General features: G+C 36.5%; 1 long non-coding RNA gene across 1 annotated transcript; it reads left to right on the forward strand.

Moving 5' to 3' along the window:
- Window positions 1–231: 231 nt before the first annotated feature.
- Window positions 232–18,488, forward strand: LOC115424583 (uncharacterized). The gene is made up of 3 exons (XR_003936104.1): window positions 232–243; window positions 6,472–6,480; window positions 18,378–18,488. It is a non-coding gene; the product is annotated as an uncharacterized LOC115424583 (long non-coding RNA).
- The last annotated feature ends 1,412 nt before the right edge of the window (window positions 18,489–19,900 follow it).

Genomic DNA, 19,900 nt, shown 5'->3' on the forward strand with positions numbered 1-19,900 from the left:
AAGATTTTTTTTTTTTTTACTAACTTGAAGATTTTTTTTTTTTTTGCTTAATTCAAGATTTTTTTTTTAACTTAATTGAATATATTTTTTTGTCTTAATTCAAGATTTTTTTTTAACTTAATATAAGATTTTTTTGGTTTATTTCAAGATTTTGTGCTAAATTTGAGATTTTTTTTGGCTTAATTGGAGATTTGTTTTTTTTTTTTTGCTTAATTCAAGATTTTTTTTAACTTAATTGGAGATGTTTTTGGCTTAATTCAAGATTTTTTTTTACTTAATTGAAGATTTTTTTTTGGCTTATTTCAAGATTTTGTGCTAAATTTGAGATTTTTTTTGTCTTAATTGAAGATTTTTTTTTACTTAATTGAAGACTTTTTTTTTTACTTAATTGAAGGTTTTTTGGGCTTAATTCAAGATTTTTTTCCTTAATTCAAGCTAAATTTTTTTTTGCTTAATTCAATTCAAGACTGTGGAATTTTTGCACTTGGCAAAAACATCCCAGGGGCCAAACTGGATTCTTTGGCGGGCGACGTTTGGCCCCCGGGCTGCATGTTTGACACCCCTTTACTACATAGTTTAATCAAGCTAAATTCGTCTTATGTTAGCATCGACAAGGAAATAATGCAGTAAGTCAGCAAAAATGTAGCGCAAAACCGAGCCAACTACTGTTCAACAGGATTTAGTAATTAATTAAGACGTGAACCTGGTATAAAAAGTCATGCAATTTGCAGAATGAATTTGCAAATCAAACCCCATTAGACTGTGATGATCTGTGTTCACCCTGGGGTGCTGCTGATCCGGGGGGGGGGGGGATTTGTGCAGACCAGTACCGCTCCGTCAGCTGTTATTCAGCCTTCAATTTAAATTAAACTGGTGGTGTGCACTTGCTTCCTGTCTTAAGAAGCTTTCTGAAAGATTAATTGCTTCAGAGCAGGCTTTTACAATGTAGGTCAGATATCGAGTTTTATTTTAGTCCGTTCATTATTTGCAGGACAAGAGGAGGAAAAAGGAAAAGTGAGGAAAAGAGAAGCGAGAGGAGGAAGAAAAATCCCTTTGAAAGGAGCTGAACCTTCTGAGCTGCAGCCGTGCCGGCCCGTCTCCGAGTGGAAGTTGAGTTGTCCATGAGCTAAAAGCCATTTTTCAAAGTTCTGAGGGCATGAAGCCATCTTTAAAGCTGACAGCGCTTTGATCCTGTGGTTTCCCATGATTTGTTTCTGATTAATGTGGAATTTGGTCCTTTTCATTCATGTGGATACAATCCCTCCTGTCGCACATACACACACACACACACACACACACACACTCATCCTTCGCCCTAACACAGTCACACACTGCTGACAGCCCAATATGAGACACGCCAAGTCAAAGCTCACTCCAAAAATACAAAAAAAAAAAAAATAAAAAAGTGAAAAAACCAAAACTGCATCCCAGCGCTGTAGGGAACACAGCTTGTTTTCCTCTCGGTTGGAGAACAAGGAAAGAAAAATGTCATCCTTAAGGCAAAATGTGAGAGAATACAAAATAAGGAAAGAATGCACAAAATAACAGATCCACTACTCTGATACCACTGGAGAGCGGTTTCACTCAACATTTACTACATAGTGTCTAAATATGCACTTTGAAGCCACACCATAATAAACAATGCTCCAAGATTAATATCAGACGTAGTATTTTTATTTTATTCTATTTTGCTCTTCGGATTCAAAACACTCAATTCCTATCAGTGATTCTCTGAAAGTCTTTCTCAGTTACATGGAAACACAAACTTATTCAAAATCATAGACGTCAATACGAGGAGCCTGTTCATTTTGTACATGCACATAGAGGTTCAGTCTAAAATATTAGAATATGGAGGAAAAGTGTGTGTTTTAATATCCTTTAGCCTTATCGGCCCGCCGGCGGGCCTAAAAATTTTTATTAATATTCATCTACTATAAAAATATAATAAATCAGGACAATGGATGTTTTTTTCAACTTTTGCTTAAAGTTTAGACCTTAATCTTAATAAAAGTACATCAAAAGTGTATTTTAGTGCAAACTTTAATGTACAAACATGATTTTTAATCTTTGTGGGGTGAAATATACGCTATTAAAAAATCTCCGACATGAACAATTAATTTATCCATATCATCGTCAATCCAGCGGAAAAAAAACAGGCGAGGATAAAAAATTTGAATTTCTCTTTTACTTTGTTACAGTTTACTCAGGCATAGTAATAGATACAATATTTTAGACGATGGGAATAGATTCTGTGAGGTCTCTAAATGTCCATAGACACCAAGAACATCCATATGAACCTTATTATTGTGAAGTAATTCTTCATTTACTTTGGGTATGTCTTTTTAGGTGTTTTTCCCCTGAAAATATGGTCAGGGTTTAACATTAATAGCTTACAGTTCAAGAAAGTCAAAAATCCAGCCCTTAGAGCACAGGTGTCAAACATGCGGCCTGGGGGCCAAAACCGGCCCGCCAAAGGTTCCAATCTGGCCCGCAGGATGAATTTGCAAAGTGGAAGTTAGGGTATCAAACTCAAAAATAATATCATAATAACCTATAAATAATGGCAACACCAATTTTTTTCTCTTTGACTTGGTGCAAAAAACATTAAATTATGAAAATGTTTACATTAACAAACTGTCCTTTAACAATAAAATGTGAATAAGTTGAACAAAATGAAGAAAATTAAGTGCAATTTTAACAATTTTCTGCCTGTTGTGCATATGTTTAAATGATAAGTCGAGGCATAATATTGATAAAATTGTACTTATATCTCTTAACAAGTTTCATTTTTTTTTTAGTTTTTATTATTTTTTTTTTTTGTACTTTTAAAAAAAAAAAAAATAATAATTTATTAATTTTATTTTATTTTTATTTTTTTAATTTATTTATTTTTTGTATTTTTGTATTTTTTTATTTATTTTTTAAATTTATTTTTCATTTATTTTTAATTTATTTGTAATTATTTTTTTTATTTTTATTTTTTAATTTTTATTTTTTAATGTTTTTAATTAATTTATTTTTTTAATTTATTTTTAATTTATTTGTTGTTGTTTTTTTTATTTATTTTTTATTTTTATTCATTTATTTATTTTTATTTTATTATTTATTTTATTTCATTTTTTTCAGGTTATTCACATCCTTTTTGTTTGAATAGTTTGTAAATGTAAATACTGGCATGACTGAACATTATTATTTGCACTAAAACAATTTGAAGTTATCATTATTTATTGGTTATCATGCTATTATTTTACTGGTCTGCCACTTCAGATTAAATTGGACTGAATATGGCCCCAGAAGAAAATGAGTTTGACACCCCTGCCTTAGAACTCTAACACAGTCATTTTTCTGTGCCTTCGCTTATACCAAAACCATACCGTACTAATGCTAGTCCGTACACTGTGAGTCTGCTCTTCTTCAGTATATTTGTACGATCGCTCTCTTCTGTTTTCTAACTTTGATTGTTTTCTTCTGGATGACATGTTTCATATCGTTAGCCTCATAGCATAACTGCCTAAGTCATACACTATATCACATGTGTCAAACATGTGGTGCAGGGGCCAAATCTGGCCCGCCAAAGGTTCCATTCCAGCCCGTGGGATGAAAGTGCAAAAATGAACCTGAACAGTCCAGGTTGTCCAAATCATTTTGGTTCAGGTTCCACATACGGACCAATGTGATCTACAGTAAAAATAACAACACAATAACCCATAAATAATGACAACGACAAATTTTCTTTGTGAAAAATTATGTGGAAAAAATTGAAGTGAAAAAAATAACATTACACTGTGAAAATATTTACATTTACAAAACTATTCTTTCACAATAAAATGCAAATAAATACATAAATAAAAACAAAGACGAACAACCTGAAATGTGCAATTTTAACAATATTCTGCCTGTTACTAAATGTTTTGTGCATTTATGGATCCACTGTGATCTGGAGTTGTGTTAATAAAATAATAAGAGATGAAATATTGTGGAAATTGTTCAAATTTTAGTTCCAAACTCCAAAATGTTAACAATATTCTGCCTGTTACCAAATGTTTATGTAACATTGTGTGTAAATGTACATGTATAAATAATAAGTCGAGGCATAATATTGTTAAAATTGCACTAATTTTTCAAATGAAATTTCTGTTTTTTCAGGTTATTCACATCATTTTTGTAAAATGTAAATATTTTCATAATTTAATTGAGGGGTTTTTTTGGACTAAAACAAAATGAAAAACTTGGATTTGTCATTATTTATAGGTTATTAAGTCATTATGTCACTGGTCTGGCCCGCTTGAGATCAAATTGGGCTAAATATGGCCCCTGAACCAAAATGAGTTTGACACCCCTGCACTATATAGACAAAAATATTGGGACACTTTGAAAGGCTAACGATTTAATCTACAAAATAAACTAAAACCAAACCAGCACTTTTAATACAACTGAACTCATTTTCTGTTCAACTTGATGACAGATAAACAGTCTGTGGTGTTATTCTTTCTTTTACATATAGAGATTTAAAAAAAAAAAAAAAATAATAATAATAATTAAAATTTACCAGTAGTTTTAGAAATGTCAATATCCCGTTCACGTCTTTAGCTTACTTAGCTACATTTCTTTTATCATATTGATAATATTTGTCTTCATATGGTACAAATAGCTGTTCTAACTGTATTTAACAGAGTTTAATATGTATATTTTATATATATATAGCTATATATACTTAACGCTATATGGACAAAAGTATTGGGACATGTTGAATTCAAGTGTTTCTTTTCTAACAGGGGTCTGGGATACAAAACAATAATGACAAATGTTATAATATAGTTTTATATTGTCAAAAATATCATTGTGTTGGTTAGTTTGGTTTAAATGGTTATCTTTTTTTTCAGAATGCCTCAGAGATGGTTTTTACTTACCCTGACTCCAGGTCACAGTCAGTACCCTGGACCCTGACTCCAGGTCACAGTCAGTACCCTGGACCCTGACTCCAGATCAGAGTCGGTACCCTGGACCCTGACTCCAGGTCACAGTCAGTACCCTGGACCCTGACTCCAGATCAGAGTCGGTACCCTGGACCCTGACTCCAGGTCACAGTCAGTACCCTGGACCCTGACTCCAGGTCAGAGTCGGTACCCTGGACCCTGACTCCAGGTCACAGTCAGTACCCTGGACCCTGACTCCAGGTCAGAGTCGGTACCCTGGACCCTGACTCCAGGTCACAGTCAGTACCCTGGACCCTGACTCCAGATCAGAGTCGGTACCCTGGACCCTGACTCCAGGTCACAGTCAGTACCCTGGACCCTGACTCCAGATCAGAGTCGGTACCCTGGACCCTGACTCCAGGTCACAGTCAGTACCCTGGACCCTGACTCCAGATCAGAGTCGGTACCCTGGACCCTGACTCCAGATCACAGTCAGTACCCTGGACCCTGACTCCAGGTCAGAGTCGGTACCCTGGACCCTGACTCCAGGTCACAGTCAGTACCCTGGACCCTGACTCCAGGTCAGAGTCGGTACCCTGGACCCTGACTCCAGGACACAGTCAGTACCCTGGACCCTGACTCCAGATCAGAGTCGGTACCCTGGACCCTGACTCCAGGTCACAGTCGGTACCCTGGACCCTGACTCCAGGTCACAGTCGGTACCCTGGACCCTGACTCCAGGTCAGAGTCAGTACCCTGGACCCTGACTCCAGGTCACAGTCAGTACCCTGGACCCTGCAGATCAGAGTCAGTACCCTGGACCCTGACTCCAGATCACAGTCAGTACCCTGGACCCAGACAGGAGACTTTAAGTGTAACACTAGCCTCATTCTAAGTCGAACTCCAGTCGCCGCTTGATTCTGAAAACAGCTACAAAATCAGAGAGCAGCTGAGATGGAGGTGATCAGTGTCTGAATGTCCGGGAGAGGGGAGTAGTTCAGGGACATCTGTAAAACAGAAAATCACCAGATACTTATATAGAACCATATGAGGCACCGAAAGGATTAGCTTGAATTTTTGTACTGTTTTTAACAACTGAGAGAAGTCTGCCTAAAAATCAGCATTTATTCACATGGATGTTATATTTAGAGTATGTTCACCGCTATTTCTTGCCGTTATTCAGTCTTTTCCCACAGTCAGCTGGAGCCCTGAAGCGTCTTGAACCAATCAAAGTTCACAGAGAAAAAGAGTATTTTTTGCAGCCTGTGTTCTCTGTGTTTAGGTTCGTGTTTCATGCATTTTTTTTTTTTTTTACATAGTTGATTTTTTTTTTGCGCATTATCACCAGCATTAGTGCGTTATATTACAGCTGAGTCATACGATTCTGATAAAAACAGTTTTAGTGTTCCAATTTTACCCTTAAAGACATAAAATATTACAATGTTTCCTACACATCTAACCTTTTCATAGTGATTTATCACCAGTTATAATATTGTTCTCTGCATGTTGCATTTTTCAGATAAAATCAGGCAGTTATTATTCACTGATCATGTAGATCAGGGGTGTCAAACTCATTTTAGTTCAGGGGCCACATTCAGCTAAATTTGATCTGCAGTGGGCCGAACCAGTAAAATAATAACATAATAATGTATAAATAATGTCAACTCCAAACTTTTCTCTATATTTTAGAGCGAAAAAAGTAAATTTACGTTATGAAAAGGTTTACGGCTACAAACTATCCTTTCAAAAGATGTGACTAACATGAACAAGTGAAAACAATAAGTGTAATTTTAACAGTATCACACGTCAGTTTATCATTTACACATGTACATTATAATTTATACATCACAGTGGATCTACAAATACACAAACTCTTCAGACTCTTACTTCTCTTAAGACTTTTCAGGTTCATATTTGTTCAAGTTATTCACTTTTTTTGCAAAATTATACTTTGTTTTAGTGTAAATACATGAAAATATTTACATTTACAAAGAGAACAATTTGGACTTGGCATTATTTATACGTTATTATGATAGTATTTTACTGAATCCTGCCCATTTGAGATTGAATTAGTCTGAATATGGAACCTGAACTAAAAGGATTGTTATTATCAGTGTAATTTTTGCATTTCACAAATTCATCCCAGGGGCCGGACTGGACCCTTTGGAGGGCCGGATTTGGCCCTTGGGCCGCATGTTTGACACCTGTGATGTAGATGTCCATAAAACCTCAAAGTAAATTGAAAAGTTACTAAATGAGAACAGAAAAAACTGAAGAAAAATATGTCTTCTTCTGCAAAATATATCATTAACTGAATATAAAAATGTGTACTACCACATACAGGAACCAGAGATGATACGGAGAGAACATTCTGTCTTTCTTACTTTTCCGGTGTTTGTATAAGCTCTTACTTATTTTTGATTTGTACAACTTTAGATGAAAGGATGTGGGGATTGGAGGAAGAGGTGAGGAAGATGGGATAGAAATACAAAAGGCAAGAATTACAAAACTTCAGGTAGTGATGTGTAAACACTTCTGTTATTGCAACATCTCCTGTTGATTTTACACCAGCTGTGTGAGCTGTTCCACCTGTCCGTCATATTATGATGACACATCGGCCATTCAACACCTTTAAAAGGAGGTTTGAAGGAAGGAGGAGGAGAAGGAGAAGAAAAACAAGAAGGAGAAATAGAAGAAGAAAAAGGAGAAATGGAAGAAAAAGAATTCAGACATATATTAGAAAAATATGAGATATAAACAAGTATGAAATGTGTGCAAATTAGTAAATTGTATGACAGTGTAAAAATTTAAAAATATATAAAAGTAGTTTAAAAAAGTGCAAATGTTACAGGGTAAAAAATGTAAATGTGTACCAGACATGAGGCACATGTGTGGTGTGAAAAAGAAGAAGGAGGAGGAGGAGGAAAAGGAGAAATAGAAGAAAAAGGCGGAGGAGAAAAGGAAGATGAAGAAGGAAAGGAAGAAATAGGAGGAGGAGAAGAAATGGAAGACAAAGGAAGAGGAAGAAAAAGGAGAAATACAAGAAGAAAGGAGGAGGAGAAGAAAAAGGAGAAATAGAAGGAGGAGGAGGAGAAGAAATGGAAGAAAAGGGAGGAGGAGAAAATGAAGATGAAGAAAAAGCAGAAATACAAGAAGAAGAGAGGAGTAGGAGAAGAAAAAGGAGAAATAGGAGGAGAAGAAATGGAAGACAAAGGAAGAGAAGAAAAGGAAGATGAAGAAAAAGGAGAAATCCAACAAGAAGAAAGGAGGAGGACAAGATAAAGGAGAAATAGAGGCAGGAGGAGGAGAAGAAGTGGAAGAAACGGGAGGAGAAAAGGAAGATGAAGAAAAAGAAGAAATACAAGAAGAAAGAAGAAAAAGGAGATAAAGAAGCAGAAGAAGAAATAGAAGAAAAAGCAGGAGGAGAAGATGAAGAAGAAAAAGGGGAAATAGAAGAATAGAAGAAGAAAAAGGAGGAGGAGCAAAGGAAGATGAAGAAAAAGCAGAAATACGAGAAGGAGAAATAGAGGAGGAGGAGAAGAAATGGAAGAAAAAGGAGGAGGAGAGAAGGAAGATGTAGAAATACAAGAAGAAAGAAGAAAAAGGAGAAATAGAAATAGAAGAAGAAAAAGGAGGTGGAGAAGATGAAATAAAAGGAGAAATAGGAGAAAAAGGAGGAGGAGAAAAGGAAAACGAAGAAGATAAAGGAGAAATAGACAGAGGAGGTTGGAGAAATGGAAGAAAAAGGTGAAGGAGAAAAGGAAGATAAAAAAAGAATAGGAGGAGAAAACGAGAAATACAAGGAGAAAAAGGAGAAGAAAAAGGAGAAATAGAAGACGCAGAAAGAAATAGAAAAAGATGAAAGAAAAATAGAAGAAGCAGAAGAAGAAATAGAAAAAGAAGATGAAGAAAAAGGAGAAATAGAAGCAGAAGAAGAAGAAGAAAAAGGAGGTGGAGAAGATGAAGAAAAAGGAGGAGGTGGAGAAGATGAAATAAAAGGAGAAATAGGAGAAAACGGAGGAGGAGAAAAGGAAAACGAAGAAGATAAAGGAGAAATAGACAGAGGAGGTTGGAGAAATGGAAGAAAAAGGTGAAGGAGAAAAGGAAGATGGAAAAAAGAACAGGAGGAGGAGAAAACAAGAGAAATACAAGGAGAAAAAGGAGAAATAGAAGACGCAGAAGAAGAAATAGAAAAAGAAGACGAAAGAGAAAGAAATAGAAGCAGAAGAAGAAATAGAAAAAGAAGACGAAGAAAAAGGAGAAAAAGAAGCAGAAGAAGAAGAAAAAGGAGGTGGAGAAGATGAAGAAAAAGGAGGAGATGGAGAAGATGAAATAAAAGGAGAAATAGGAGAAAAAGGAGGAGGAGAAAAGGAAAACGAAGACGATAAAGGAGAAATAGACAGAGGAGGTTGGAGAAAGAAAAAGGTGAAGGAGAAAAGGAAGATGAAAAAAAGAACAGGAGGAGGAGAAAACAAAGAGAAGTACAAGGAGAAAAAGGAGAAGAAAAAGGAGAAATAGAAGAAGCAGAAGAAGAAATAGAAAAAGAAAACGGAGAAATAGAAGGAGAAAAAGTAACTCTCCTTCCATCATGCTCAGTAGCTGCTCCATCCATCATCAGCTCAAACCTTCATCACACTGTTGTAGTTGAAGTCAAACCTGAACAGACTGAGTGAGAAGAATGAAAGTGTAAACTGAGTCTAGTGCTCATGCATGCGGCCTCCTGTGTGGGACTATAATCCAACCTTTAGGATGATAATAGCCTGCGTATCCCTGCAGATATAATTGAATTAGCCTGCTTGTCTGTCCTCATACAGAGCCGGTCCCAGGCCCCAGAGCCATGGGTCAGCCATGGGTGGAACTGCTTTACTCTGGGACCCACACTGTTTAACTGTGCGAAGTTAATAACTGCAGATAATGTTCTAGTTCTGCAAATGTGGGATGACATCAACTGGAGTGTGTGTGAGTGTTAGGGAGCACATGAGTTACAAAGACAAGCCATCCCCCCACCCCCACCCTCCACCCATCCATCCATCCTATTATCGGGCCTCCCACCCTTTCCTCTCTGGGCAGTCGTGAAGGCTGCAGCCGTGGGCCAAGTTTAGAGAGCTAGACTGGGCAGCCAGAGGGATCTAACGGGTGGTCGTGTCCAAGTTCACTCTATAAAACATCTTTGAGAATGAGGTTAAGAAATGTCCTTGGCCTCCAGCTGAAAAAGGTTTCTGGTGAATCTATTTTTTTTCTTGTTTCTTCCTTAATTCAATCTGAATGTGCCGTATTTTAATCCTTTCTTATTTTTTTCACCATTACAGTAAAATCCAGGTTCATATCTCTCACGATCCAGACGCACGAAGTTTAACCCTTTAACCGTCAGAATGTATGATTTATTTTAAAGGAGGGATATTTTGCTTTTTTAACCCTCCGGTATTCCATCCAGCAAGGCCCTTACTAAGCACCAAGTGTGCCTTTTTCGCACACTTGTGGAATAATGTAAAAAAAAAAAAAAAATTCATAGTTTTTAATTCTTTTACACTTTTCTCTATTTAATCAACTTGAGCCGTAAATAAAAATACCAAATACTCAATAATTGTCACTTTTTTTAACCCTTTAAATTTGTAATGTAAACAAGTTAAATAAGTTTGTAATGTAAACAAACCTTTTTTTTTTTTTTTTTTTTGTGTATGCAAAAAACAAAAAAAAAAAATTTTTTTTCAATATACTACATAAAAATTGGATCACATATTTGATTTTTGCAGCCTGGCATATGTCAATGATTAACTCCAACATTGGTTAATTTGCATTATTATTTTTGGCTCTAACTATATAAAAAACTATAATTAAAAGAAAAAAACAATAACTAACTGAAACTGTATTATGTGTTTACAAAACTAACTAAAACGTATAAAAATTATGGATAAAATTCCATTCTTTTTCGTCTTTGTAAATGTCAGATTGATACGAAAGCGATTTATTTCACTCGAGCAATTTTAGCTAGCGGTACCATACGGCACTTCAGGGTCCGTCACTTCTCGTCACTTGTCGTTTAGTCGTCTTTTCGTCCCCACGCTACCTGGAAACATGGAGACAAAGGTTGGGAGAAAGCAGCAGAGTCCTGTATGGGATTTATTTGAATACGACGGAGAAGAAGATAAAAGATATGACAAAACTAAAACTAATACTAAAATTAAACAAAAACTAAGCTTTTAGAAAAAAAATGAAAACTAATAAAAACTAGCAAACCTGCTCTAAAAACTAATTAAAACTAACTGAATTAGAGGAAAAAAAAGTCAAAACTAAATTAGTCTATAATGAAAAATCCCAAACTATTATAACCTTGGTTTTATCTGAGAAATAGTTCCTCTTTTATCTCAGTAAATATTTGTTTTCTCATTTTTGAAATCCAGACTTCCTTCATAACATTAGTCTACGTCTGGTTTGAATGTTTAGCCCCCTTATCCTGTTTCATAGATGCACCCATTTGCATTGACTTTTAATTTGCTAACGACCTCATGCGGGCCAGTCAGGGTCGGCTATCGGGCCGCATGTGGCCCAGGTCAAGGTTATTATCGTTAACGAAAACTAACAAAAGGACTAAAACTAGAATTGAAAAAACATTTTCGTTAACTGAAATAAATAAAAACTAGAATTAAAAGAAAAAACTATAACTAACTGAAAGTGTATTGTGTGTTTACAAAACTAACTAAAACGGATAAAAAATTATGGATAAAATTCCCTTCGTTTTCGTCTTTGTCAATGTTGGATTGATATGAAAGCGATTTATTTCACTCTTGCAACTTTAGTTAGCGGCACCATACGGAACTTCATGGTCCGTCACTCCTCGTCACTTGTGGTTTAGAGTCGTCTTCTCATCCCCACTCTACCGGCAACATGGAGACTAAAGTCGGGAGAAAGCAGCAGAGTCCTGTCTGGGGTTTATTTGAATATGACGGAGAAGAAGATAAAAGATATGATAAAACTAATACTAAAACAAAGCTTTTAGAAAAAAATGAAAATAAAAACTACCAAACCTGCTCTAAAAACTAATTAAAACTAACTGAGTTAGAGAAAAAAAAGTCAAAACTAAATTAATCTATAATGAAAAATCCCAAACTATTATAACCTTGGTTTTATCTGAGAAATAGTATATAGTATCGTAAATAGTATATTTTTTTTCTCATTATTTTTGAAATCCAGACTTCCTTCATAACATTAGTCTACATCTGGTTTGAATGTTTAGCCCCCTTATCCTGTTTCATAGACGCACCCATTTGCATTGACTTTGAATTTGCTAATGACTTCATGCGGGCCAGTCAGGGTCGGCTATCGGGCCGCATGTGGCCCAGGTCAAGGTTATTATCGTTAACGAAAACTAACGAAAGGACTAAAACTAGAATTGAAAAAACATTTTCGTTAACTGAAATAAATAAAAACTAGAATTAAAAGAAAAAACTATAACTAACTGAAAGTGTATTGTGTGTTTACAAAACTAACTAAAACGGATACAAATTATGTATAAAATTCCCTTTGTTTTTGTCTTTGTCAATGTCGGATTGATATGAAAGCGATTTATTTCACTCTTGCAATTTTAGCTAGCGGCACCATGCGGAACTTCATGGTCCGTCACTCCTCGTCACTTGTGGTTTAGAGTCGTCTTCTCATCCCCACTCTACCGGCAACATGGAGACTAAAGTCGGGAGAAAGCAGCAGAGTCCTGTCTGGGGTTTATTTGAATACGACCGTGAAGAAGATAGAAGATATAAAAAACTAACACTAAATCAAAACTGAACTAAAATTAACTCTTTCGGTGCCAGACAGTTAAGGGGCTAATAAGCCTTAAAAGTGCCACAGAATTTGGCCGTTTTTCAGTATTTCGTGTCGTTTTTATAATCGAAGTCTGAATCGTCATCAGAACTCATTTTCTAGCAGATGGGACTGTTTTGACAGATCGCTGTGTTTACGATATTACTACAAAATGGCCATCTAATTTGCATATGATTTCATTCATAAATTCATTCATAAAATTTCCCAGCAGAAAACGAAACGCGAGCTCTTCCTTGGTCAAAAACCGCTCGGTAACATCCGACTGATTGCTACTTAGATTCAAAACGCACCGGACGCAGCCGATTCATTATTGATCGTAATTTGCAAGAAGATTTGAAAGAACGTCATCGAAATGTGAGAAAGAAATGGGGGTGGATGGTTTGTTTGTACACAAATATGGCGTGTTCGCCAAAGCCAATCTGATCGGCCCGTGGCACTTTAAAGGTTGTATTCGTAAAGCCGATTTAATCGGCCCATGGCATTGAAAGAGTTAAGCATTTAGAAAAAAATGAAAACTAATAAAAACTAGCAAAAATGCTCTAAAAACTAATTAAAAGTGACTGAATTAGAGAAAAATAAGTCAAAACTAAATAAAACTAAACTGTAACGAAAAATCCAGAACTATTATAACCTTGGCCCAGGTCTGGTCTGGTCTGGTCTGGTCTGTAGCGTCACCTTCTCCAACTAGTACAGAGACACTCAGCAGCCATCAGCACCACAGCTGATGTAAATGCAACACTCAGCCACTGAAAAGTTAAATAGGAGGTGACACATGAAGGAAAACAACAGCCGTGGAACAAAGACAGTTTGTGCCCTATAGATGTGTTGGATGACCTAGATAAAGCTCTCTCCTGTGGTTAAAATGCTGAAATTAATTCCATACTGCTACAGCCGCGTCGTCCCACTTGTCAGGCATTGGCTGAAATGTGCAAGATTGAACCGTGGCATCTTGGTTGCGCACCTCATTTCTTTAATAAATACGTGTCAGAATCTGCGGTAACATATTAAAGATACTGGAAATGTTCGCAATGGCAGCCACGTCTGACACGAAACAGTAGTCGCTCTTCTATTGACCCTCAAATTGCGCAAATATAACTTGTGCATGAAAATTTACCTAATGGAAAAACGACAATTTTGCTGAAAGTCTCATTTTTTAATTAAAAGTTTTTGCGCTGGGAAGAGGGGGTTTTTCGGGCGAAGCGCAAATGGTTTATCACGCAAAATTGCAAAAGAAAAACCTTTGTATGCAACTAGAGTCAGGTGAATAAAAAAAACTGATGTTGACGGACATTACAACAAGTGAAGAAGAAGAAGAAACCAAGGTTATAAGAGTTTTGGATTTTTCATTATCGTTTAGTTTTATTTAGTTTTGACTTTTTTTTTCTCTAATTCAGTTAGTTTTGATTCGTTTTTAGAGCAGGTTTGCTAGTTTTTATTAGTTTTCATTTTTTTCCTAAATGCTTAGTTTTAGTTTTAGTATTAATTTTAGTTTTGTCGTATCTGTTATCTTCTTTGCTGTTGTATTCAAATAAATCCCAGACAGGACTCTGCTGCTTTCTCCGAACTTTAGTTTCCGCGTTTCCAGGTAGAGTGGAGACGAGAAGACGACTCTAAACGACACGTGACAAGAAATGACGGCTCATGAAGCACCGTATGGTGCTGCTGGCTAAAATTGCTAGAGTGAAATAAATCATATCAATCCGATGTTGACAAAGACGAAAACAAAGACAATTTTATCCATGATTTTTATACGTTTTAGTAGGGCTGTGCAATTAATCGAAATTCAATTACGATTTCGATTGTTACACGCAACGATTACAAAAATTATGTAATCGAGAAAAAGCGATTATTAATTTTGAGTCGTTTTAATTCACGCGCACGCAAGCTACCATGAGCTGCTCTGCCCCGCCCCCCTCTAAGCTACTGCTGCCAGCTAGCCGGCAGGTCCACCCCAAGAGGAAAGTTGTACCTAGCGGTCTGGAAAAACGGCAGGAGAATCACAGCAGAAGTGCTTGGTAAACAAAAAAGGCAAGTCAAATTCAATTGTATGGAATCACTTTGGGTTTGATGAAGAAGACGAAGAGCAAAAACACATCACGTGCAAAAAGTGTTTCGTAGTTGTGTCCGCACCGACTGCTAACACAGCAAACCTTTATAACCATCTAAAGTTGAACCACCGCCACCTTTATCATAATCTTATGAAAAACTAAAACACATAAAAACAACTCCGTTTACAACTTAGCCCGCAATGGAATCTTCAGTCTCCGAAACTCTTTACGCTGCAACTCCCGTATTAACCTAACCTAACCCGTATAACCCTAACGTACGTATTCTAGATGGCTGATGTGAACAGAAGGCCTGAACTGAAACCTTACGGGACGCCACTGAATTTACTGTTTCATACTACATTGAACATACTTGAATTTATAATTTGCACTTTACGTGAGTTTTTTTTTTTTTTATTGCTACAGTTCTATGGCAAGTCTATAGCAGTTCAATTCCAGTGCACTATTTGTTCACAAAAGGAAACATACTTGAATTTACAGTACACTTATTTGCATTCACAGATTTTTTTGTTTCGTACAAAAGTGAACATACTTTGTTTTAGTGGTTAAAAGCTTTATTTATGTTTAAAGAGTATATTTTACATTGTTTTGCAAGAAAAAAATAAACAACTTTAAGGTTAACAAATAATTGTTTTTAATAATTGTGATTTCAATTATTGCTAAAATAATCATGATTTTTTTTTTCCTATAATCAAGCAGCCCTACGTTTTAGTTAGTTTTGTACGTACACAATACAGTTTCAGTTAGTTATCGTTTTGTCTTTTAATTATAGTTTTTATTTATTTCAGTTAACAAAAATGTTTTTTCAATTTTAGTTTTCATCATTTCGTTAGTTTTCGTTAACGATAATAACCTTGGTCATCTCTTGATAATAAATAAGCAAATCATCACATTTGTGATTTAATGGAAAAACCGACATTAACGCACTTCTGTTTTGTCGACATTTAGTAAATATCGGTAAAGTTTTGCGCAGATGTCCGATGGAAAAGTGTCTATATGTTGTGTCAGTATGTGTGTTGTGGAACTCCAGCAGATCCATTGTGCTGGAAGCAAGGAAACAGAGCAGATCAGAGGATGTTCTATAATAGTTCCTCTCCATAACTTCCTCCAGCTGGTCTACACCCACAGAATGGAAAAACTGCTCTTTAGGGTTCGGTCTGTTGTCTTACTATGCGACTTAATGAAACTCATCAAAGGGAAAAGCAGCGGAGAGTAAGGTTTTGAATGAATTACAGGATAATTGCTGAGGCTTTCTGATGTGGTACGATGCAGTGCAGGCTTGGTTATAGGGAAGAGGAGGCAGAGGGGGAGGATAGCAGGGTGAATTCCTCCTACTTTGGCGGATCCTTGTGTGGGATGAAGCTTGACTTTGGAGACATTCTTGGGTAGATCCGCTGCACGGTTAAATTAATGATTAGAGCTTGTTTGGTCGTATGCAAATAACCATGAGCATCTGCGTTACGCTCATATCTTCTGACATGTTCCTCATTCTCGCTTGTTTCAAGTTGGAGCCACCACCTCTCTCTCAAAAAGGGCAAATATAGGAGCAGGGAAGGAAGTGAGAGCCTGTCATCTCGGTGACAATGAGTGACAGCACTCCCCTGATACCATGGCAACACAAGGAATTCTACTCAATAGAGCCCATGACGAATCAGGACCTTGATGTTCACTGCTTTCCAACAGTGGATAGAAGGGGGAGGGAGATCAAGGACAGAGGCGCTCAGATGAGGAACGGTGGGCAAGATTTATATAAATCATAAAAGTTCATTGAAGGAGTGGATGCTTGTTATTACGAAACAATTAAGATAAGTTGACGCATTAATGGAATGATATAATACCAGTGCAATACTCAGCTGGGCTCGTTCACATCTGAACTGGTTAGAAAGGGTTTCAAAGATTCTTCTCCATGTCAGATTTGCAGATAATTGTGTGCTTCCATGAAGTTTGTGTTGAAGTCTGAATGTAAGATAACATGAGATATCGGGATGGGAATCGTTAAGAATTTATCAATTCCGATTCCATTATCGATTTTGCTTATCAATCCAATTCCTTATTGATTCTCGTATCGATTCCACTGGTCTACAAGGAAAATGCTTCCAGAATAAAAGTAATGAAATTTTACCACATGAGTCATTGATAAAGAAAAATCAAGTAAAAAATGCTGGTTGGCTGAACTTTCCAAGATACAGCCTTGGGTCAAAATGTGAAACTCAAGAATTAACGAGAAAATGGGTTTGACTCAAAAGGAATATTTGTCTCAGAGCTACAAGATCTACTTCAAAACACTGTCTGCACATTAGAATACATTCACTTTACAGGTTCTATTTAGTGGAAGATTTATAAAACTATTATATAAATGTACATAAACCAGTATATATGTGTAATAACACTTAATCATATACCTTGAAAACATCAGCAAACGGGCACTTTTGTCATTTATTTCCCAATTAATCTTATTAAAATACGTAACATTTAGCACATTTAATCTCTGAAGCAAATCATTTCTAAAAAATTGTAGACCAGTGTTCTCATTGGGTGAGGGAATAACAACGGAAGCAATATTTTAAATGAGTCATATTTATCTAAACCCACTTTTATTAGTCTTTGGTTCATTTATTTGTGTATTTGGACCCTAATAGTTTATAAAGTTTGAATTTGAACCCTCCAGGTGCTGCAAAGCTATCGTTGTATTCATTTTGGCAAAAATTGAGTTGATTTCCACAACCTGTTTTAATTCCTGCTTAATTTGTTACGTTTTATAACTAGTTACATCATGACATTTGCACATATAAGGTCAAGACTTCCGACAAACATTTCTTCGAGTACGACATAATTGTTTGTCAGCAGCCGTGGTTGTAGTAAAACCTGAAAATATGTCCAAACTTTGAGCAGATTACCTAAAATGTTCAGTTGTTGGTTGTATTAACGAACACGAGCGGCCGAACAGGACAGAAAGCACAGTCAGCAACCTGGAGGGGGTGGGATCATGTGCATTTAAAGGGCCAGCACTCAAAACGACCTATCTAGTGTCATTACTGAAAAATAGGGTTGAACATGGACCTGTGGAGCTTAATTAACCCTGGAAAGCCTGAAGCATTAAATCATTGACAGAAAATTCCAGTTCTTTGAAACTGGAGCCTTTATTGGTCCTTCTGAACAACCCAAATTTTTTTTTTTCAAATATCAATTTCTATGTATAGGAGGTCCTCGGGTTACGTGGTACTCGACCTACGCTGTTTCGACTTTACGACGCCTGAGTCTCGTCCGCCAGTTTGTGTCCAGCCCCATAGTGTAGAGTGTCTGTGTTTGTGCTCCGTAATTTTCTCGGTATCCTCGCCTGTTTCACCCTCCTTTTTCACATCATGGCCCCAAAAAAGAAAGCAGGATCTTCTAGCGATGCTGGTCCAGCCAAGGGGAAAGCCATTACGATGGAAACGATGCTGGATATCATCAAAAGGTCGGGGAAAGGCGAGACACCGACGAACATCGGTAAAGCCTTAGGCTTCAGTCGGTCGACCGTGGCGACCATTATTAAGGACAAAGCCCGTAATACATGTATTTGGATATTTATTTAGAGGTTTAGGGGGTATTAAAGGGTTAATTCCGACTTATGCGGAAATTCAGGTTACGTCGCCATCATAGGAACGGAACTCGTTCGTAACCCGAGGACCTCCTGTACAAGTTTCAATTTTGTATCATATTTGATACATTGGGTCTCAGTGCTCAAATATTATTTTTGAACAAACAAAAACATAATATAACAGAAACCTGTCTAACAAATGGGTAATTCCTTTTCAAAACTGGCAAAATACTACCTCCTTCCTCATTAATGACAGTCTTGTAGTGTCACTGGAAAGGCCTCTGGTGAACGAATTCCAGAGAACACAACCTGGAGGGGGCGGGGCCTGAAGTGGTGCATTTGCATTTAAAGGGCCAGCGCTCAAAATGACCTTTGTGGTGTCATTACTCAGAAATAGGGTTGAAAATGGACCTGTGGAGTTGAATTAATGAAGAATTCAGACTCAGGTGTAGCGTTTACAGTTTATGTAGAGCACAGGGAAATGTTTGAACATGCATAATTCTATTAAGTTACGAAGAAGTGATGGTATAGATTAAAACATACTATTTTCGAGGTGCGATAGTGTTTTCAACAAGAAGTGCGGGAGCTAGAACACAATAACAAACAATTTAAAATTTAAAAGCACAGGCATTGTCCAATGGCCTCACGCTGTCTGTCTGTCTGTCAGGATAGAACAGAAGGCTCTGAGTGGAATAACTTCAGAGAGTTTCAGTTCAGTCTGTAGAGTATTCCATGCCGAGGGGGCGGCAAAGCTGAAAGCTCTTTTCCCAAATTCAGTCCTTACCCGAGGAACAGATAAAACAAGTGTAGTGGAAGAACACAAGGCATAGCAGCCGCTTATTTTCTGCAATAAAGCGCACAAATAAGTTCTTTAACATACAGAAAGTTCAGCTTTGGTCAGTGTCTGTGATGGTGGATAACATTACTTTGTGAGAAAAGTGTGAAGTTATGTAAATACTCGCTAGTTCCAAACTTTTTTCCTGAGGACCTTTTTTGTATTTAACCCATAAAAACCCAAACGTCCAAAGTCTTCCACTGATCTAAACTGTTGAACACCGGTTGATCCGCTAATCCACAGGTGTCAAACACGCGGCCCGGGGGCCAAATCCAGCCCGCCAAAGGGTCCAGTCCGGCCCCTGGGATGAATTTGTGAAATGCAAAAATTACACTGAAGATATTAACAATCCTTTTATTTCCATAAAATAAACCAATTGACTAAAATAAACCATAGTGAGCAGGACCAGTAAAATACTATCATAATAACATATAAATAATGACAACCCCAAATTTTTCTCTTTGTAAATGTAAATATTTTCATGTATGTACACTAAAACGAAGTATAATTTTGCAAAAAAAAATAAAAAATTGAATAACCTGAAATGTCTTAAGAGAAATAAGTACAATTTTATCCAAATTCTGCCTGTTATTGAATGTTTTGTGTATTTGTAGATCCACTGTGATCTGTAAGTTATAATGTACACGTGTAAATGATAAACTGAGGCATAATATTGTTCAAATTA

The sequence above is a fragment of the Sphaeramia orbicularis genome, chromosome 8 (genome assembly GCF_902148855.1).
Source record: "Sphaeramia orbicularis chromosome 8, fSphaOr1.1, whole genome shotgun sequence".
In the NCBI taxonomy this organism is placed as follows: domain Eukaryota; kingdom Metazoa; phylum Chordata; class Actinopteri; order Kurtiformes; family Apogonidae; genus Sphaeramia; species Sphaeramia orbicularis.